Source organism: Scyliorhinus canicula, chromosome 11 (genome assembly GCF_902713615.1).
Source record: "Scyliorhinus canicula chromosome 11, sScyCan1.1, whole genome shotgun sequence".
NCBI classification, from domain to species: domain Eukaryota; kingdom Metazoa; phylum Chordata; class Chondrichthyes; order Carcharhiniformes; family Scyliorhinidae; genus Scyliorhinus; species Scyliorhinus canicula.
Genome location: NC_052156.1, coordinates 118461870 through 118485009, shown reverse-complemented (window position 1 = coordinate 118485009; position 23140 = coordinate 118461870).

The window sequence follows — 23140 nt, the reverse complement described above, 5'->3', positions numbered from 1 at the left end:
TTGTGGAATTATTGGCTTTTTCTTTTACTATTGCTCCTTAAATAACTCTCTTTTATCACTTCACAAGACATATCCTAAGTCAAACATTCACATCCATAATTCAAAATAGTTTAGAATTCAGTGTGATTTAGAAACTCTGACAGAACTTTCAGGTTTTCCAGTCATAGCAGTTATTGTCAGTGATCAGTTTGAAAATGTGAAAGCAAATACTAAAAGCTGCCCAGAGGATGGTGCTCACAACTCAAGGGGTGCACCTATCAGCTACTTGATGTAAATGATAATAATATTGTATTTTAAACCATAAACTTCTCTCTCAGAAGTGTCGAGACTTTACTTCCCACTCCAAACCTCCCGCGCTTTCTGTCAAATATTTCTGACCTTCAGCACATTCACTCCTCTAAGTTGACAAAATTTGCAAGACCAATTTATAGCTCTGTATTTGCCCCATTTATCCTGCGTTCTTCAAGAATGATTTCATCGGGGGAAGGATTCCAAGATGGCGGCCGGCGGAGCACCAGAGGAGTGGAAGCAGTGGGCCCAGGAGCAGCAAGCTGCTCTCCTGCGCAGTTTTGCAGATTTCAAGGCTGAGGTGCTGAGCTCACTGCAGGAAACAAATAAAAAGCTGTCAGAGATTCAGACGACCCAGGGTGCTGCCATCCAGGCGTTGCAGGCGCAGGCCACTGAACGAGAGGAGGAGGCCGTGGTCCTCGTGAGTAAGGTGGAGGGGCACGAGGCACTCCACAAGAAGTGGCAAGACCGCTTCGAGGAGCTTGATCACCGCATGAGGCAGAAAAATCTGAGGATCTTGGGCCTTGCGGAGGGGCTGGAGGGGTCGGATCTGACAGCCTACGTGGCCACGATGCTGAACTCGCTAGTGGGGGCAGGATCTTTCCATCTGCCCCTGGAGCTGGAGGGAGCCCACAGAGTACTGGCCAGGAGGCCTAAGGAGAACGAACCCCCACGTGCGGTGCTGGTGAGGTTCCACCAGTTCAGTGATCGGGAGTGTGTGCTGCGCTGGGCCAAGAAGGTGAAGAGCAGCAATTGGGAGAATGGGGTAGTACGGATCTACCAGGATTGGAGTGCGGAGGTGGCTAAGCGGCGGTCCGGGTTTAATCGGATGAAAGAGGTGCTCTACAAGAAGAAGATAAAGTTTGGAATGTTGCAGCCTGCGCGCCTGTGGGTAACTTATTTGGACCGGCATTATTATTTTGATTCCCCGGAGGAGGCGTGGGCCTTCGTGCGGACGGAGAAACTGGACTCGAACTAGGGGTTGGGGGTTGCGGGGTCGGTTGTAATGCTTTATTGTTGGTTTCTGCTGTTGCTGTGTTCCCTTTCTCTGTACTCTTGTAATTTTGATATGGTTATTTATTGGGGTGTTGTTCTGTTTTTTGTTGGGGGGCATTGTTTGAGTTTTGTATCTTGCGGGGAGGGTTGGGGGGGTTTGTTGTATTCTATATCGGGTTGGGGGTATGGAGTGGGGCTGGTATTTGGGAGCTGCGTCAGAAGGGTTTGGTGGGGCAGTGAGAAAGCGCAGGCTTTCCTCGGGTTTCCCGCGTTGCGGGGCTGGGGGGTGGAGACGATGACGGGGGGGCGGGGCCTTAACTGGTTCTTCCCCGCGCTGGAGCGGTGCCTGGAGGAGGGACAGGATGGGGGATGATCCCACTTTGGGAGGGGTCGGGTTTTTGGCGGGAGTTTCCGGGGTCAGCAGAAGTTAGCTGACCCACGGAAGTACAATGGAGGACGGTTCGCGGCTAGGAGGGTTCCTAGCCTGGGTGGGGAGGGAGGGGGGGAAAGGGGAATACCAGGTTGCTGCTGACAGGGTCAGGAAGGAGCTGGTGTGGGCCGGGGGGGACAGAGGTGAGGCGTTGTCGCTGTGGGGACTGGGTCGGGCGGGGGGGTGCTGGCCTGGGGCGGGCAGTCGACGGGCTATGGCTAGTCGACGGGGGAGGGGGGTGGGACGCCCTCTGATCCGGTTGGTCACCTGGAATGCGAGAGGATTGAATGGGCCGGTGAAGCGGTCGAGGGTACTTGCTCATCTGAGGGGGCTAAAGGCAGATGTGGCAATACTTCAGGAGACCCACCTGAAGGTGGCGGACCAGGTCTGTCTGAGGAAGGGGTGGATGGGGAAGGTTTTCCACTCTGGGTTGGATGTGAAGAACCGGGGAGTGGCGATTCTGGTGGGGAAAAATGTGTCATTTGAGCCATCTGAGGTGGTGGCGGATAAGGGGGGTAGGTATGTTATGGTTAGGGGCAGGCTACAAGGAGAGAAGGTGGTACTTGCTAGTGTGTATGCCCCAAATTGGGACGATGCGGGCTTTATGAGGCGTATGCTGGGACGGGTCCCGAATCTAGAGGCGGGAGGTCTGATTATGGGGGGGACTTCAATACGGTGTTGGATCCTTCACTGGATCGGTCCGGTTCAAGGACGGGTAGGAGGCCGGCGGCGGCCAAGGTACTGAGAGGGTTTATGGACCAGATGGGAGGGGTGGATCCATGGAGGTTTGTGAGGCCGAGGGCACGGGAGTACTCTTTCTTCTCCCACGTACATAGGGTCTATTCTCGGATAGACTTCTTCGTGGTGAGTAGGGGACTGATTCCGAGAGTGGAGGAGGCCGAATATTCGGCCATTGCAATCTCCGACCACGCTCCGCATTGGATGGAGTTGGAGATGGGGGAGGTGCGGGACCAGCGCCCGTTGTGGCGGTTGGATGTGGGGTTGTTGGTGGAGGAGGAGGTGTGTAGGAGGGTCCGGGCAAATATTGAGGGGTACCTCGAGGTGAATGATACGGGGGAGGTCCAGGTGGGGATGGTCTGGGAAGCCCTGAAGGCAGTGATTCGTGGGGAGCTGATATCCATCCGGGCACACAGGGAGTGGAGCGAGAGGAGTAAGAGGGATAGACTGGTGGGGAAGATGCTGGAGGTATATAGGAGGTACGCGGAGGCATCAGAGGAGGGACTGTTGGGGGAGAGGCACAGCCTACAGGCTAAATTTGATTTGCTGACCACTAGAAAGGCGGAGGCACAGTGGAGGAAGGCACAAGGGGCAGTGTATGAACATGGTGAAAAGGCGAGTAGGATGCTGGCTCATCAGCTCCGCAAGCGGGATGCGGCTAAGGAAATTGCTGGAGTGAGAGACAAGAGTGGGAATGTGGTGCGGAAGGGGGTAGAGGTGAATGAGGTCTTCAAGGACTTTTACAGGGAACTGTACCGGTCGGAGCCAACGGTGGAGAGGAGGGGAATGGAGAGGTTTCTCGACGGGTTATCTTTCCCAAAGGTGCAGGAGGAGCAGGTGGAGGTGTTGGGGGTGCCGATTGAGCTGGAGGAGCTAGTTAAGGAGATCAGGCAGATGCAGTCAGGGAAGGCACCGGGGCCGGATGGGTTCCCGGTGGAATTTTATAAAAAGTTTGTGGACCTAGTGGGCCCCTTGCTGGTGCGGACACTTAATGAAGCGTGGGAAGGGGGGACTTTGCCCCCGACAACGTCGCGGGCGCTGATTTCGTTAATCTTAAAGAGGGACAAGAACCCCCAGCAGTGTGGTTCATACAGGCCCATATCTCTCCTCAATGTGGATGCCAAGGTGCTGGCAAAAACCCTGGCCACCAGGATAGAGGACTGTGTGCCAGGGGTTGTACACGAGGACCAGACAGGTTTTGTGAAGGGAAGGCAGCTGAACACGAATGTGCGGAGATTGTTGAATGTCATCATGATGCCGGCGATTGAGGGGGAGGCTGAGATAGTGGTGGCGCTGGATGCGGAGAAGGCCTTCGATAGAGTGGAGTGGGGGTACTTATGGGAGGTGATGGGGAGGTTTGGATTTGGTGAAGGGTTTATTAGATGGGTGAGGCTGCTATATGAGGCCCCGATGGCATGTGTGGCCACGAATGGGAGGAAGTCGGAGTACTTCCGGCTTTACCGAGGGACCAGGCAGGGTTGCCCCGTGTCCCCCTTGTTGTTTGCATTGGCAATCGAGCCGTTGGCGATGGCGTTGAGGGATTCAGGGAGGTGGAGAGGTTTGGTGCAAGGTGGGGAGGAACATAGGGTGTCGTTGTATGCCGATGATCTGTTACTGTATGTGGCGGACCCGGTGGGAGGGATGCCGGGGGTGATGGAGCTGCTAGCTGAGTTTGGGACCTTTTCAGGCTATAAACTAAATCTAGGCAAGAGCGAGGTGTTTGTGGTGCACCCTGGAGACCAGGAGGAAGGAATTGGTAGGCTCCCGCTTAGGAGGGCAGGGGAGAGTTTTAGGTAACTGGGGGTGCAGGTGGCCAGGGACTGGGGGACTCTTCACAAGCATAATTTCACCAGGCTTGTGGATCAGATGGAAGGGGAGTTCAAGAGGTGGGACATGCTGCCATTGTCGTTGGCGGGGAGGGTGCAGTCCGTCAAAATGACGGTGCTTCCGAGGTTCTTGTTCCTAATTCAGTGCCTGCCCATCTTCATCCCCAGGGCCTTCTTTAGGAGGGTGACTAGCAGTATTTTGAGCTTTGTGTGGGCACATGGGACTCCGAGAGTGAAGAGGGTTTTCCTGGAGCGAGGGAAGGTTAGAGGCGGGCTGGCGCTGCCCAACCTTTTGGGGTACTATTGGGCGGCCAATGTGTCAATGGTGCGTAAATGGGTGATGGAGGCGGGGGGGGGGGGGGAGGCGTGGAAAAGAATGGAGATGGCGTCATGTAGAGGTACGAGCCTGGCTGCCTTGGAAACGGCGCCGTTGCCGCTCTTTCCTAAGAGGTATACCACGAGCCCGGTGGTGGCGGCGACCCTAAGAATCTGGGGACAGTGGAGACGGCATAGGGGGGAAACAGGGGGCTCGATGGAGGCTCCATTAGGTGGAAATCATCGGTTCATCCCGGGGAACACTGATGGGGGATTTAGGGGTGGCAAAGGGTGGGCATCAGTAAATTGAGGGACCTGTTTATTGGCGGGAGGTTTGCGGGCCTGGGAGAACTGGAAGATAAATTTGGGCTCCCCCAAGGGAACATGTTCAGATACTTGCAGGTAAAGGCGTTTACTAGGCAACAGGTAGAGGAATTCCCTTTGCTGCCCTCGCAGGGGGCGATGGACAGAGTGCTTTCGGGGGTGTGGGTCGGAGAGGGGAAGGTGTCTGACATCTATAAGGTAATACAGGAGGTGGAGGAGTCGTCAGTGGAGGAGCTGAAGGCTAAATGGGAGGGGGAACTTGGGGAGCAGATAGAGGACGGGACTTGGGCGGATGCCTTGGAGAGAGTCAACTCTTCCTCTTCTTGTGCGAGGCTTAGTCTCATCCAATTCAAGGTGCTGCACCGGGCCCACATGTCCGGGACTAGGATGAGTAGGTTCTTTGGGGGTGAGGACATGTGCACCAGATGTTCGAACCACGCCCATATGTTCTGAGCATGCCCAGCACTGGAAGAATTCTGGAAGGGGGTGGCGGGGACGGTGTCGAGGGTGGTTGGATCCAGGGTCAAACCAGGGTGGGGACTCGCGATTTTTGGAGTTGCGGTAGAGCCCGGAGTGCAGGAGGCGAAAGAGGCCGGTGTCCTGGCCTTTGCGTCCCTAGTAGCCCGTCGAAGGATTCTGTTACAATGGAAGGATGCAAGGCCCCCAAGTGTGGAGACCTGGATCAGTGACATGGCGGGATTTATAAAATTGGAGAGGGTCAAATTTGCCCTGAGAGGATCAATACAAGGGTTCTATAAACGGTGGCAGCCTTTTCTGGACTTCCTGGCTCAAAGATAGGTATCTTGGTCAATAGCAGCAGCAACGCGTGGGGGGGGGGGGGGGGGGGGGGGTGTTCCTTATTGTAGTTTCTATTTTTTTTCTATGGTTATGTAACTTAACATTGTGTTAATTTAAGTTGTTGTTAATATGTTGTGTTGTTCATTGAGAAGGGGCGAATGTTTATGATTGCTATCATTATCGTTATTGTTATTGTTGGTATTTTATTATGGTTCGATGTTGTTGTATAAATACAACATTTTTTAATGAACATGATTCAGGAGCAAAGCATATGAAGTCAAATACATCTGCCCAATTCGCATTGATCTTGATAATGGAGCTGTCAGTCAGTCTACTTATTAGAGTGTTCTCCCTCTCGTCTCCTCAATAAGAAGTTTTACAATACCAGGTTAAAGTCCAACAGGTTTGTTTCAAATCACCAACTTTCGGAACACTGCTCCTTCAAAAGAGCAGTGCTCCGAAAGCTAGTGATTTGAAACAAACCTGTTGGACTTTAACCTGGAGTTGTACGACTTCTTACTGTGCTCACCCCAGTCCACGCCGGCATCTCCACATCATCGTCTCCTCAAGGCACTAAGTTTTGATTGCACAAGAACCAACAGTTCTCCAGTATTTTGAACAGGTTGTGAATGTGCGTGGAGAGTATTTGGGTCCTATTTTAATTTTAAAAATTTAAAAAAAAATAAATTTAGAGTACCCAATTAATTTTTTCCAATTAAGGGGCAATTTAGCACGGCAAATCCACCTAAGCAGCATAGCTTTAGGTTGTGGGGGTGAAACACGGGGTAAATGTGCAAACTCCACACGGACAGTGACCCAGATCCGGGATCGAACCTGGGACCTCGGCGCCGTGAGGCAGCAATGCTAACCTCTGCGCCTCTGTGCTGCCCTATTTTATTAACGGCTCCAACTGGGGTGCGGGCGTGAGTTTGAGGGTGGGGCATTGATTTTAATGAACCTGTGAGAGCTGGGTGGTGGATGGGAGGGGAATGGTGATGGTGAACCTGCCAGATTGGGCAGCAGGGAGCGGTGCAGACGCACCGATGCATACTGTGCAAGTGTGGCATTTGAAGATCTTAAATAAGGGAAAATAGCAGAATCCCATCAACATACAACCTGCAATATGGGACAATCGCCTCAACTACGGTACATAACGAATTTCTGGGATGGTTGGCCACCCTGCACACTTGATGCAGGAATCAATGAATCCTTCAAGGCAAAATTTTACACCAAGAGGCAAGAGAGAAAATTGGTGTGATTTCTGCTGGATGGAACATAGGAACATAGGTATTAGGAACAGAAGTAGGCAATTCAGCCCCTCGAGCCTGCTCCACCATTCAATCAGATCATGGCTGATCTCTTCCTGGTCTCAAATCCATCTCCCCACCTGTTGCTCACATTCCTTTAACCCATTTTTAAAATCAGAAATGTATCTATCTCCTTCTTGAAACCATTTAATGACTCAGACTACACCGCACTATGGGGCAGCGAGTTCTATAAATTCACCACCCTTAGCGAGAAGTAGTTCCTCCTCATCTCAGTTCTAAATCTATCGCCTCCCAACCTATATTTGTGACCTCTCGTTCCACGTTGCCCCCCAAGAGGGAAGATTTGGTCTATGTTTATTTTATCAATCCCTTTTAGTATTTTATACACCTTGGATGGCAGGACAGCTGAGTTCATACGGTCTTCCATTTGCCAACTCATTAATTATGTCTCAATGAACAACTCAGCGAAGCTCATGGCAGGAAGGCAAGAAGTTTCCCATCCCGCTGTTAGCTCATGGGGTGAAAGAACCTGGCGCCAAATTTAAATGGCCCGCAGATATATATTTACCCCACTTCAGGCCATGCGCTCCAGAGAAGGCAAGCACCATGGCACCCAAACATAGGAAACCCTGTGCTCTACATAGAGTCCAACGAAGCCTCCCTGATGATTCTCCCCCAGGAAAGGCGGAGGCCCTTTTTTCGAGCGATGAGAGCAGGACGCCCTCCAACCTGGCCACGATAGCCTGAGAGGAGGTTGTTGCAGGCATTAGCACCTGTGAGGCCCAGAAAAGGACCAGCCATGCATACAGGAAACGTATGAGTGATCTGCTGTTGTCCACCAGGGTAAGTGAAAGTTCTACTCACTCCAAACTGATATTCTCAAAAGGGCAGCAGCAAATCTAAAGTGTTAGAGTCCACTGGTGTGTCACTGATATGATCTGGTAGGTGGTATGTGCTGCCCAAACCAAATCCAAAAGGAAAACCTGGCAACATTTTCTATTTGTCTCTTTACCTCAAGAAGATAAGTCTATTTAATGTCATAAGCCATACATTTTCAATAATAAATTAAAATATTTATTAAGAAAGGAAAAAAAAACTTAAACATGCAAGATTACATCTACACAGTTGAAATTATTCTGACAGAACATTCACTGCAAATGATTTCTACCTGGTTAGACTCACAAATAAACGTTCCTTTAGGCAAAAATCCCTTATAGGTATTTAATCTATAAAATCAAGAAAAAATACCCTCAAGGCAAGGTTACAATACTTTTAATGATGCATACCACATCATACATCACTCTTTTCTTCCGCTTTGCAGTTGAACTTCAGAAATTTTCAGCCCTATGCCTTTCTGACTTTACTGGGTAACTGCTCTAAAGCTGCTTTCTGGAATACAGACACTAAAAGGGTTTGCTGGAGACTGCTTTACTTTGCTTCCTCACAGTTCTTTCCTGGCACAGAGTACACTGTAGGAAGTCTTACATGGCCACTCCTCAACACAGCTCCCAACCTCTCTTTAAATCTGTTTTTTTTTCTCTTTCATCTTTTCCCAGGGTGAAAGTGCACCCTGTCTGGGCCATTTCCCCACCCTATCCCCGCACCTCTATAACCCCCACCTAACCATGTGGATACCATGGGACAATTAGAATGGCCTATCCATCTAACCTTCACATCCTTATTGAGCTGCTGTTATGCTAACATGAGTGTGTGCAGTGTAAGTTGCGTTTGCAGCTGCTTTAAAGCTGCCATGCAAACCCATTTGGTGAGGCAATGCCTGAAAGGACTATGATATGTGGAGTTGCTTAAGGAAGTGCACTAAAGGAGTGCTAATCACATTCCACAGCAGCCACATGTTGCCAAGGTTACTCCCCCTTCCAAGGATGATCCCATTATTGGAGCATACAACGATCACTGTTATTTGCAGAAGTATTATAACAATGTTGAACTTTTGTGTGTTTTCCTCGCTGCGGAAGCACAGTAGCATCATGGTTGGAACAGGTGCTTCACAGCTCCAGGGTCTCAGGTTCGATTCCCGGCTGGGTCACTGTCTGTGCGGAGTCTGCACGTTCTCCCCATGTCTGCGTGGGTTTCCTCCGGGTGCTTCGGTTTCCTCCCACAGTCCAAAGATGTGCAGGTTAGGTGGATTGGCCATGCTAAATTGCCCTTAGTGTCCAAAAAATGTTTAGTTGGGGTTACTGGATTACGGGGATAGGGCAGATACGTGGGTTTCAGTAGGGTGCTCTTTGTACAAGCAGACTCGATGGACCGAATGGCCTCCTTCTGCACTGTACCTTCTATGACAATGAAGGTGCCACGCAACCAGTGAAGTGAGTGAACTGAAGCTCTCCGCGTGCGCACCACAGTAATTAATAAACCATTCTGATTGGCCACTGATGGGGCACTGAATTTGGAGGAGGGACGTGACTCCGGCAAGTTGGCCTTTTAGTTAGCATTCAGGAGATGCTAATGAATCCAAATGTGGTTCCCGACATTCCTCATCACAAAACCAGGGGCGGGATTCTCCGAACACCCCCCCCCCCCCCCCCCCCCCGCCGTATCGGAGACTCGCCGGGGGGCGGCGTGAATCCCGCCCTGCCGCTCCTACACTGGCTGCCGAATTCTCTGGCGCCGGTTTTTTGGCGGGGGCGGGGATCGCGCTGTGCCGGTCGGGGGCTGTTGGCTGTGGCCCCCGGCGATTCTTCGGTCCCCGGTGGGCCGAGCAGCCGCCTGTTTTCGGCCAGTCCCACCGCGTAAATTACACAAGGTCTGTACCAGCGGGACCTGGCTCTGAGGACGGCCTGCAGAGTCCTCGGGGGGGGGGGGGGGGGGGCACGGGGGGATCCGACCCCAGAGGAATCCCACACGGTGGCCTGGCCCGCGATCAGGGCCCACCGATCTTCGGGCAGGCCTGTGCCATGGGGGCACTCTTTCCCTCCTCACCGGCCGGTGTAAAGCTCCGCCATGGACGGCGTGGAGAAGAAACCCCCTGCGCATGCGCAGGAATCACGGCAGCCGTTCTGGGAACAAGCTGGCGCTTCTGCACATGCGCTGACTCGCGCCAGCCGGCGGAGGCCATTCAGCGCCGGTTGGCGCGGTGCCAACCACTCCAGTGCTGGCCTAGCCCCTGAAGGTGCGGAGGATTCCACACCTTTCATAGATTATCATAGAATTTACAGTGCAGAAGGAGGCCATTCGGCCCATCGAGTCTGCACCGGCTCTCGGAAAGAGCACCCTACCCAAGGTCAACACCTCCGCTCTATCCCCATAACCCAGTAACCCCACCCAACACTAAGGGCAATTTTGGACACGAAGGGCAATTTATCATGGCCAATCCACCTAACCTGCACATCTTTGGACTGTGGGAGGAAACCGGAGCACCCGGAGGAAACCCACGCACACACGGGGAGGATGTGCAGACTCCGCACAGACAGTGACCCAAGCCGGAATCGAACCTGGGACCCTGGAGCTGTGAAGCGATTGTGCTAACCACAATGCTACCGTGCTGCTTCCGGGCGGTCCGACGCCGGAGTGGTTCACGCCACTCTTTGGCGCCGGCACAGCCCGCCTGCCGGATACCGGAGAATCCCGCCCCAGGTCTGTTATGAAAGTCGGGGGAACAAAATTCCAAGCTATTTTCTGGTTGGCTGGAAACGGATTTTGTTTCTTTCATGTCAAATTAAATGTCCCCACCCGCCATGATTCTGGCTGCTGCTGGGAGAGGAAGATTCTCCCTTAAATTGGAGGAAGACGGAGGGGTGTTGGGAAATGAACACACATTTTGAATTATTTCAGCCAAGAGTCAGCTCTGGCACAATGGGCCACATGGCCTCCAGTAATGAAAACTTCTGTGATTCTATGCTTGATAAGTGATGTGGAGAGATATTGCACTGCAGTAGTAGCTTCAGAGGCAGAGCGATCAGGAAGTCAAGAATAATAAGAGACAGCAAGACTGCATTTCAGACCAATGCACATCGAATGTCGCCCTAAGGGGCAGCAGAATCCAATTCATATAAATTCATGTGCAACTCTGGGTGACCAGTTAATAATCTATTACCTTGTTCAAAATGAAAGAGCACAAGTCTATCAGGTGTACACTGGGCGGGAATCTCCGGTCTGCCTGCCATGTATTTCTTGGTGGTGCGCCGCTTGCTGGGGACAGAATTCTATCGCCCCGCCTCTTGTCAATGGGCTTTCCCATTGTAACCATCCAGTGCTGATCGGAAAGGTACTGGTGGGGGTGCGCTGCCATGACCGGAGAATTCCTATTCCTGTTTCCATAAACTCTTAACATCCTGGCTATTATCAGTTGACTGAATCGTAACTGTTGTGATCAGGGGCGGGATTCTCTGACCCTCAGAGCATGTACAGAAATCGAAGTGGCTAAAATTCTTTAACAGTAGTATCTATGTGGATGGAAATAGTTTAAGATGCAAACCTACCTTCATTTATTGGAGCCAATTTTCTTTTTCACTATTCCCCGGATGAGTAATTGCGATAAAAAGAGAAAATGTTGGATAAACTCAGCACGTCTGGCAGCATCTGCGGAGACAGTAACAGTTAACGTTTCGGATCTAAATGATATTTCTGCAGAAGTACATCAATAGATGATTGCAATGGCTGAAGAAGCCAGAGGCCCAGGCCATCTCGAGTATCATTGTCAAACTGTCTGCACTGAACAAGCACCAGTTGACAGCTTGTTGTTGAAGGGAAAGGGGTAAAATCTATCTGGCCCTTCATCAAGCTGGCATGAGGTGGGGTAATTGTGGATGGTGGGCTTTATCGAGGTGACGGGTAATGCAATTTATGTGTGTGTGGAGTGGGAGTGGGCAGGAGCACTGGCGAAAGTTATCTCATGATGAATTGAGCTGCCTGATGTGACCATCCATTCACTCGGAACATGATTGGAAGTAAACAGTGGTTTTAATAGTCTTACAACTGAGCCTGCCTGCGACCAGGAGAACTGAGGGCAGGCTCACACAGCTGCAGCACTTTATACTTCTGGTAGTGGGAGGGGCCATGGGCGGAGCCGAGGGTGGAGCGCTGTACAAGCACCTCATCTCCCCCTATGGACAGAGCCCACAAGGACACAATACCATACAATACAATACAGCATGAATTACATTCACCACATTCACCCCCTGTATAAAAATCAAGTCCGGCGAGGGTGACGGGTCTACAGGTTGAGCCGGTCCGGTGGTTGAGTCGTCCTTTGGGATCGGCGGAGCACCGGGGTTGCAGCATCTTTGGGTGGCTGGGTAGTGACGGTCGGTGTGGGTATGGGTGTGGACTCCAGGGGTGTTGCGGTCCGAGCTCCATTCCTGATTGGTGTGATGAGCGAAGGGGGGTGCAGGAAACCTATAGGCGCGGGCACGCAGGGCGAGGGCAGGGAACCTATAGGTGTAGGGGCGCAGGGCGTGGGGGGTCGGGTGAGGTGTAGTGTGAGGGGTACCTCGACGGTGGTGGTGGTGTATCCTGCAGGCGCCAGGTCCCGGAGGGAAACGGTGCCCTGACGGCCGTCGGGGTAATCAATAAAGGCATAGTGTGGATTCGAATGAAGCAATAGTACCCTCGCTACTAGTGGGTCTGTTTTGTGTGTCCGGACGTGCTTCCGGTGGAGAACCGGGCCCGGTGTCCTCAATCAAGATGGGAGCAAAGCCCCTGTGGTAGTGCCCCTAGGGAAAACAAATAATCGTTCGTGACGGTTGGTGGCGGTGCACAGGAGGGACCTAATTGCATGGAGCGCGTCGGGGAGGACCTCCTGCCAGTGGGAGGTTGGGAGATTCCTGGATCGCAGGGTCAGTAGGACGGTCTTCCAGACCATTGTGTTCTCCCTCTCCACCTGCCCGTTCCCCCTGGGGTTATAGCTGGTAGTCCTGCTCGAGGCGATGCCCTTGTCGAGCAGGTACTAACGCAGCTCGTCGCTCATGGAGGACGAACCCCTGTCGCTGTGTACGTAACTGGGGAAACCGAACAGGATGAAGATACTGTGTAGGGCTCTGATGACTGTGTGGGAGATCATATCGGGGCACGGGATGGCAAAGGGGAAGCGGGAGAATTCGTCTATGACGTTGAGGAAGTACACATTTCGATTGGTCGAGGGGAGTGTCCCTTTGAAATCGATGCTCAGGCGTTCAAAGGGCCGGGATGCCTTTACCAGGTGGGCCTTGTCTGGTCTATAGAAGTGCGGTTTGCACTCCGCGCAGATCGGGCAATCCCTGCTGATGGCTTGTACCTCCTCGGTGGAGAAAGGCAGATTTCGGGCTTTGACGTAGTGGGCGAGCCAGGTGACTCCCGGGTGGCAGAGGTCGTTCTGGATAGCCTTCAGGCGGTCGTCTTGCACGCTGGCGCATGTGCCACGGGACAGGGCATCTGGGGGCTTGTTGAGCTTCCTCGGTCGATATCTGGTGTCATAATTATAGGTGGAGAGTTCAATCCTCCACTTCATGATTTTATCGTTTTTTATTTTGCCCCTTTGCGAGTTATCGAATATGAAGGCAACCGATCTTTGGTCGGTGATGAGGGTATATCCTACCTGCGAGGTAGTGCCTCCAGTGCCGTACGGCTTCCACAATGGCTTGAGCTTCTTTTTTGACAAAATTCCGAAGCGGAGAGGGTCCGGGAGAAGAAAGCTACTGGTCTCCCTGCCTGGTTCAATGTGGTGGCGAGAGCGACCTCTGAGGCATCGCTCTCCAGCTGGAAGGGGACGGATTCAACCATCGCCCGCATGGCGGCTTTGGCGATGTCCTTCTTAATGCAGTTGAAGGCCTGGCGGGTCTCAGCTGACAGTGGGAAGATGTGGTCTTAAATAGTGGGCGGGCTTTGTCCGCGTACTGGGAGACCCACTGGGCTTAATAAGAGAAGAATCCCAGGCACCTCTTGAGAGCCCTGGGACAATGTAAGATGGTCAGGGCCCAGGACTCCGTTTTCCACGACATAGCCGAGGATGGCTAGTCAGGTGGTGCGGAAAACGCATTGCTCCTTATTGTAGGTGAGATTGAGTTTCTGGACGGTTTGGAGAAATCGGTGGAGGTTGGCGTTGTGGTCCTGCTGGTCATGGCCGTAGATGGTGACATTGTCCAAGTACGGAAACATGGCCCGCAGCCCGTACTGGTCCACCATTCGGTCCATTGCCCATTGGAACACCGAGACCCCATTCGTGATGCCAAAGGGGACCCAGAGGAAATGGAAGAGGCGGCCATCTGCCTTGAACACCGTGTAGTGGCGGTCCTCCGGGCGCATTGGGAGCTGGTGGTAAGCAGACTTCAGATCCACCGTGGAGAATATGCGGTACTGGGCGATCTGGTTGACTGTGTCTGCAATTCTGGGGACGGGGTACGCATCGAGGTGCGTGAACCGGTTAATGGTTTGGCTATAATCAACCACCATCCGGAACTTTTCCCCTGTCTTGACCACCACCTGAGCTCTCCAGCGGCTGTTACTGGCCTCTATGACTCCCTCCCGCAGGAGCTGCTGGACTTCGGCTCTGATGAATACTCTATCCTGCAGGCTGTACCGCCTGCTGCGAGTGGCTACTGGTTTACAGTTAGCCGTTAGGTTAGCGAAGAGTGGAGGGGGTCGATTTTTAGAGTCGCTAAGCTGTATATAGTGAGTGGAGGTAGGGTTCCGCCGAACCTGAGTGTGAGGCTCTTGAGATTACATTGGAAATCGAGCCCGAGTAAGAGTGGGACACAAAGGTCGGGGAGTACATACAGCTGGAAATTAGAGTAGCTGGCGTCCTGAATCGTTAGGGTCGCGACAGTGCGCCCTTGTATTTGGACTGAGTGCGAGCCCGAGGCGAGGGAGATAGTTTGCCATGCAGGGAAGATAGGGAGCGAACAGCGTCTTACTAGGTCAGGATGTACGAAGCTCTCAGTGCTCCCGGAGTCGAACAGGCACGGTGTCCTGTATCCGTTGATTTGAACGGACATCATCGAGCTCTGGAAGTGCTTCAGACGCAACTGGTCCAACGTGACTGAGTTGAGTTGCGGGTAGTCGGCGGCTCGATCAGCAGTGCTGGAGTTGGCCCCTGATGACTATCCGCGGAGGTCGTAGTCGTCGAGGTGAACTTCGGGTGATGGCCAAGATAGCGGCCCCCGTTGATCGCATGTGGCGGGTGATGAAGAAGATGGCGTCCAAGATGGCCGCCCCGTGGATCGCACGTGGTGGGCGGAGAGGAAGATAGCGTCCAAGATGGCGGCCCCCCATGACTCGCACATGGCCGGCCGCGTGGGGGAGGATTGCCAAGATGGCGGCCCCCATGAGTCACACATGTCAGACGGGGGCGGAGTCGGCAGACACGCTGCAACATTGCGGGGTCTGCGGGCCTGCGAATTGGGGGAGCGATTGCTTTGGATTGTGGGGGAGTTAGAGGGTTTTGATTTTGCCAGGCATACTCTAGCATAATGTCCTTTGCAGCCGCAGCTGCTGCAGGTTGAGTTGCGGGCCGGGCGGTGCTGCCGTGGGTGTTGGGGCTGGCCACAAAAATGGCACGCTGGCGCTCCATAGTGGGTGGGTGGAGGCACAGCACAGGCCTGGGGCAGTCGCTGGTCGGGGGTCCACAATGGGGTCGCTTGGGCCGCGGGGAATGAGTTTAGACTTCGGAACGCGACCTCCATGGTAGTTACTAGCTCTACCGTGTCCTCCAAGTTCTGGGCCCCTTTCTCGAGTAGTTGCTGGCGCACATAGTTAGACCGGAGCCCCGCAACGTATACATCACGGACAGCGAGTTCCATATGCTGGAAGGCCGTTACAGCCTGAAAGTTGCAGTCCTGAGCAAGGGCTTTTAAATCGCGCAGGAAGTCCTCTAGCAACTCTGTGGGGCGCTGGCGGCGGGTAGTGAAAATGTGCCACGCGTAGTCCTCGTTTATCGCCCGCACGTACAATCGATCGAGCATAGCAAGGGCCTCAGTATAGGAGTTGGTACAATTTAGTTGCGTAGAGATGCAATGGCTCACCCGTGCGTGCAGTAGGCTGAGTTTCTGCTCCTCTGTAATCTCGGAGGTGCTTGATTCAGCTAGGTAGGCCTTGAAACACCGAAGCCAGTATAGGAAGATTTCCTTCACCTCTGCAGCCTGCGGGTCGAGTTCTAGTCAATCAGGTTTGAGAGCTTATTCCATAGTAGTTTTCTTCAAGTTATCTAAGACTTAAATTGATGTGACCATCAATTCACTCGGAACACGATTGGAAGTAAACTGTGGTTTTAATAGTCTTACAACTGAGCCTGCCTGCGACCAGAAGAACTGAGGGCAGGCTCACACGGCTGCAGCACTTTATACTTCCGGTAGTGGGAGGGGCCATGGGCGGAGCCGAGGGCGGAGCCCTGTACAAGCTCCTCATCTCCCCCTATGGGCAGAGCCGCGCAACGGCTCACAGACAGAGCCCACAAGGACACAATACCATACAATACAATTCTGTGTGAATTACATTCACCACACTGCCTGCAGCAGTCACTTTAAAGTTCACTGGCTTAACTGCTTGATGCTCGTTTCCACTGGGTTATGCGTGCATTGTCCTTCTACATAAGACACCAATTGAAATATTTCAACAGGACTTAGTACTTGGAAGCGCTGGCACCTATTTCCACCTGGCCTGAAGTAAGCCAACGAGTGAGCATTAAATGTGCTTGTTGACCTTTGACTGCCTGCTGCATTATTCATGCTGAACAGTGGGGCATTCAGCAGAAACAAGCAGAGCCCAGGCCCTTTCTGCTTCTCTCCCCACAGATGCTACGAGACATGCTGAGTATTTGCAATACATTCTGTTTTCATTTCGCGTATCTGCCACACTTCACTTTTGGACATCCATAAACTCCAATAAATGAAACATTTTTGGAGAAAGTCAAATACTTCCAGGTCGAATATATAATTCCTCTGTTAGCAGTTTTGACATCCCTTCAAATACAACTTAAAATGAAGATTGAAGTCTGGATAGCTTAATTTCTGTAAGTCATATTATAGCTACAGAGGTTTTTCACAGCATGTGCTGACTTGGCTAGACTCTGAGTATAAGCAGCGTATAAATTGCTTTCAGCAATGTCAGGATTTGACCCCAGCAATACTTGGAGTACACTTCCTTCCTTGCTATTTTAACAAAGGTGTTAACTCATTTGCAGTACTTTAATTGCAGGCCTATTGATGGCTCTGGCTTTTTCCACACTGCTGAGTATTCAATCCCCATTAAATTTGCTTTACTCAAGAGACCCTCTAATTTCCTTTCCCACTGACTATTAACAGCAGCATTCAAGGGATGCTCAAATCTGCCAGATTGTTGCCCTCCCTTGAGAACTGGGTGGGATTATTGATTCCATCATGGCCATCTTAATGACCACTCTAAATGCTGAAGTAAGTGGAATATGGATCTATTCCACCACCATGGACAGCATTTTATGGTCCCATCACGGTTGGGGTGGCAGTGGAAAATATGGCGATCCAGACAAACCTCCATTGACTGTGGTGGGACTGGAAAATCCTTGATGCACCATCAATTGGACTCGAGTCATGAAGAAGTTCCAAATATCAGGCTTTAATGAACTAGTTGTGTGCCCGGCAGTCGACTTACAGAGAAAGGCCGACTGCCGGCTGCTACGGGTTCTTATCCCCCGCCTCGTAGGAGGGGCTACTGACCTTTCGGCCAATTGGTGAGCAGTCACATGACTGACCTCAGCCAATTGGCAGAGAGACACATGACCTGCCTGAGCCAATGGGCAGCGAGTCCTCTGCACCAATGGCAGCACTACTCTGAGGTACCGTAAACCTCCTAGTCATACCACCACAATCCTGACGGCTGAAGGGGCTGTAATATTCCGCCACATGTATCAGGTTTTTGACTGCCAACACTGTCTTACGTCAGCCAATCTTACTTCCCAAGAAAAAAAGTGGTGCTCCCAAATCTACAACCGTTTGTAGTCCGAGCTTTGATGGTCAGATCAAGGCAGGTCCAGATACCTATTGATCTATTTCGGGAACTACATTTTCATTAATTTGCATCTAAGTAATACTCATTAAAAGGGCAATCAGATTTCCCCCTCCAAATTAAACACCCAGTTGGCAGAGAATTAGAATAGTCTGCTTCAATTGAATAGACTGGAAATAAATGGCGTGCGTCTGGCGAGCTACATTAACTTGGAGGTCAGTAGATGCTGCCTTAGTTTTTCGTTAATCCCGAGGGAGGTCTCACTCAACCGTGGAGCCAGGGGGTTTGGTTCTTTTAGTCATTATTCAGAACCAGAATGAAAAAAACACACTTAGCCTGCAGTAAATAAATGTCTGCGCGGGTGCCATTTAGATATGGCACCACGATTTTCAAACCCAGGAGATGATAGCAGGGTGACCTGTCTTGGCATGGACACACCACTAAAAAGATCAAATTACACAGTGATTAGCAGTGTTGCTTCACAGCTCCAGGGTCCCAGCTTCGAGTCCCTGGGTTACTGTTTGTGCAGAGTCTGCATGTTTTCCCCGTGTGTGCGTGGGTTTCCTCCGGGTGCCCCGGTTTCCTCCCACAGTTCAAAGATGTACAGGTTAGATGGATTGGCCATGTTTAATTGCCCTTTGTGTCCAAAAAGGTGAGCTGGGGTTACTGGGTTGGGGGATAGGCATGAGGGGCCCCTCAGGGTCGGAGAATCGCCCGGGGCCGGCAGAAATTCTCCGCCACCCGGGAATTGGCGGGGGCGGGAATCATGACCCACCGGTCGGCGTGCCCTCCGCGCTGATCGGCGAGCCCCCTGCGGCGATTCTCCAGCCCGCGATGGGCCGAAGTCCCGCCGCTGAGAGGCCTCTCCCGCTGCCGTGGTGGCGGTGGGATTGGCGGCGCGAGCCGATCCCCGGGGTCCTGGGGGGGGCGCAGGGGCGATCGGACCCTGCGGGGGGTGCCCCCACGGTGGCTAGGCCCGCGATCGGGGCCCACCGATCGGCGGTCGGGCCAGTGCCGTGGGGGCCCTCTTTTTCTTCCGCCGCCGCCACGGCCTCTACCATGGCGGAGGCGGGAGAGAATGCCCCAGCGCGCATGCGCCGGTGGTGACGTCAGCAGCAGCTGATGCACCGGCGCATGCGTGAATCGGCGAAGGCCTTTCAGCCAGCCCCGGCGCCGGGCGGCGGGCATCAAAGGCCATTGGCGCCGGTTTTGGCGCCAGTCGGCGTGGCGCCAAACACTCCGGCGCGGGCTTAGCCCCCAAAGGTGCGGAGAATTCCGCACCTTTGGGGAGGCCCGACGCCGGAGTGGTTGGCTCCACTCCGCTACGCCGGGACCCCCCCGCACCGCCGAGTAGGGGAGAATCCCGGCCGAGTTGTGGGCTTAGTACTCTTTTCAAGGACCGGTGCAGACTCTAAGGGCCGAATGGCCTCCTTCTGTACTGTAATTGCTATGATTGTATGATTTCATTGTTAGAGTGTCTACTTTCTTACTTCTCATTTTAAATGGGTGGTACAAATTGTATACTTTTTATTCTTGCATATGTGCCTGGTAAAGGGTGAAGGGTTGGATTCGTGAACGATTACAATACCTTTCTACAAATGATAATACATTTAGTGTCACAATGGGTAGCACGGTTAATGGCACCGAGAATTATTGGAGCTGGTGAGGGGATAAAGCATCGGACTGTCAATTTTTACATCCTCGCAATGCAAATAGCACCTCTATTGTCCATTGACAGCTGTAAATGTTAGAATAAATGTCGCAGCAGGTGAGAAGCTTTTGGGCCTCAACACAAAGCATAATCTAAGAAACATATACAGTGCACAGAATAAAAAAGCTTTTTTTCTAATATCCTCCAGTCAAGAATCTGTTGAAAGCTAAACTGCCTCTTGTCAGAGCTAACTGAGTGGGGAATACAGTACTATTGTGATTATGATGAGGCTTTTTCTAGTCAATATTCTTTCAATCATCAGTGTTCATTCAGCTGCATTTAATTTTGATTTAATTTTATCAAGATTAATTCATGTGTCTGAAGTCACAACAAGTAGAATCAGCTGGATAAACAGAGACCTGTGTGATACATTGATTCTGGGGGATAACTGAATATTTAACATCCATTGCAGAGAATTGTGCTATTATTACAATAGATTAAACACGCCTGTTCTTCATAATTAGAATTTTTTTCTCGAGCTGTTTAGAGCTAAACTTCAAAGAATTCGAACAGTGTTCTCAACAATGAAAAAAAACCTCTAGATTATCATTCCCTATAAATGTCAGTGCAAAGTGGTCAAGTGTTTGAACTGTACATAACTATCAGGAGTTACACTTGTGAGGTACAACAGTGACTTCCATAAAAAAGAAAATGCTTTTCACAGATGTGCCTTGTAAATTCCTGAAGATATTGCAATCCTTTAATGTTTTACGAAACAAAAAGAGAAAAAAACGAGTAGGTCTGGACAGTGGGAAATCTTGATCGCTTTTAACCACAGATTAAGTGAGGAAAATGGGACCAAGCATTGAGTGGAGGAGCGCCACATTCATCTGGAGGAAAATGAGGCCATGGACAGAAGATAATGGAACTAGTTACTAAGTAGAGTGAGATCACATACAGTGGGGAATGGAGCCACGTTAGGAGCTGAGAAGGGCCATACATTATGTTGACATGATATTTTAGAACTGAAAGGTATGGGGCGGGACTCTGCGTTCCTGCGACTGATACCGAGGCAGAATTCGTGGAGTTCCATGACAGCAGAACTGGCGCCGCACCTGGACCGATTCAGTGATCGTTGAGGGGCTAGCACCGGCGCCACGTGAACACAATCAATTCCAATGAGAAACGGTGTGGGATTCGCCGGGTCTGTGATGCTGCAGCCGCATATACACATTACCCTCCACACATACACTCATTCCAGCGATGAAGATGGCACTGGTTGCGCTGGAGTGCGCCCATCCCGCTGATGGAGCCAGAGGGCAACTAGGGGGTGGTCTGCCCATACGACCTGTGGCCGTAAGTTCACAGTGGGCAGTCAGCGGCTTGCGCAGCTGCTTGGCTGCCTTGCAGGCCGTGACAATGGCGCTCCGTGCCACCCACCCCGACCCCACAGCCCACCTTCTGGCCACACCCCGCTACTCCCCCCAGTACTGGCAGAAGCCCCTTGGCCAGCGGCATGACTGCTTGCAAACTATAGCGATGTTCGACACTTTCTATACCCCTCTCTCTCCCTCATCAGCCATGGTTTCATGAATTTTAAAAGCACAAATGAACCGCGCCATCGGGAATTCTCCCCAGTGGAGGCGGAGAATCATGGAGGCCCTGGAGAATACCGGTTCAGGCCCGCTAATGTATGCCAACGATGTTCAGTGTACATGCCTTCTGGAACGCATTGACGCCACTGTCGAGAAAACGGAGAATTGCGATTTGCCGTGAAACCAGAGCCCTCCACGATTTTGGTGTCAAAACCGATTGACTGCCCAATCATGTTTTTCGATTTTGTCGTCAGTCGACGGAGAATCCGTTCATGTTTTCTGTAAGGCAAAGGGGTAAAGTCGAATGAATTGGACTTGTTTATCATTAAGCATAATTAATACCCTATCTTGAATTGTTTCAATGTCATCCAATCATTGCCATTAGAAAGACAGAACTCACATGGATAATACAAGGGACAGTGTCTGAAAGCGTTTCACCAGGATGAAGAAAATAACTGAACAACAAACAGTGGAGAAGGATTGGGGGGTGCTGACTGAAAGTGAAACCAAAAAGGTAGCTTTTAACATGCTTATGAATGATGGGGCGGAGATCTTGTGGCACAATGGTAAGTGCCCCTACCTCTGAGCTCAATGTTCAGGTCCCACTTCAGGCCATGGAAGGTGCCTCCATAAGATGTCCAAACAGATTGATTTCTCAGGCTGTAAACCCTTCCATTCCAGCTGATGGCAGATGGCAGGACTTTCCTGTTCAGCCAAACTTGTAGAAGGCAACTGCAAATTTTGCAGTGCTTTTGCCAAGCATAATTGTAGACCAGTCCGATGGAAGTGTGCAGCCGGCAAGACCATCTTAGGTCATGGTAGCTGAAGGAGGAGGAGTGGAGGGAGTGAGACAGTAAAGTGAGATGGGTTTAGAGAGAGGGGGGTGAACATCCGTGGACCTTCTTACGATTGTCTGACTTAACGTGTGAGGAAGAGCTGTGTAAGTCCCAAGAAACGATGGAAATTTACCTGCTGAGTTTAGAAACATGCAGGAGCAAAGACTTCTGTCACTGGAGTCAAGGGATTGAAAGTCGGTCGGATTCAGAACAGCGCACAGGAACACAGAACTAAGAAAGGTCGTAGAGTGCGAATACGTTTGAAATTGTGTTTTGAGGGAAAGCACAGTAAGAAGTCTTACAACACCAGGTTAAAGTCCAACAGGTTTGTTTCAAACACGAGCTTTCGGAGCACGGCTCCTTCTTCAGGTGAAGAAGGAGCCGTGCTCCGAAAGCTCGTGTTTGAAACAAACCTGTTGGACTTTAACCTGGTGTTGTAAGACTTCTTACTGTGCTCACCCCAGTCCAACGCCGGCATCTCCACATTTTGAGGGAAAGGCATGATGTAGGGTGCGATCGTGCGGCCTTGCCGCGCCCAATCCGCTGATGTGACGCGGCTAGCATCTCGCGAGAAACACTCCACTATTCGTTCCCAAAATGGGCCTCTTTTTTTCTTCGTTAAACCACACCCATAGATGCATCTGTCCCCTCAGAGGGTGCATTGCACTGCAATTTGTGGCAGAAATCTCAATGTGAAAGGGCTCGTGGCGCATGAAAAGCTTGTGTGAGGAGTTTGACTGAGACTGTAAAATCCATCAGCGTAACTCATCTTAAAGAGCAACAGCTCACCATGAGTGGGGAAGCTGTAAAGTAGAATGGTTGCTTATAATGGCATAATGAAGGCATGACGGCAGCACTGCCCCATTTGATACAAATGAGTTGGAAGGCCCAAGTGGTTGAAGGTGCCCCAAGTAGATTTTGCCCCAGTTGGGGTAGAGAACTACTGTTAGATGAAAGCTGTGATCCAACCCGTTAAATGAAGACACTGGGAGGAATGTGTATTCAGTTTTGCACAGATTTATTGCAGGCTCATGAAGCATGGCAGAAACCAAAGTTAGAGACCATTGCACTCGTTGGAGAATATCTTTGAAAGCATCGCGCACAGCCCTTGCCCTTGCGCACATATTATTTATTTTTTCACAACTGCACCACAAATGTCTC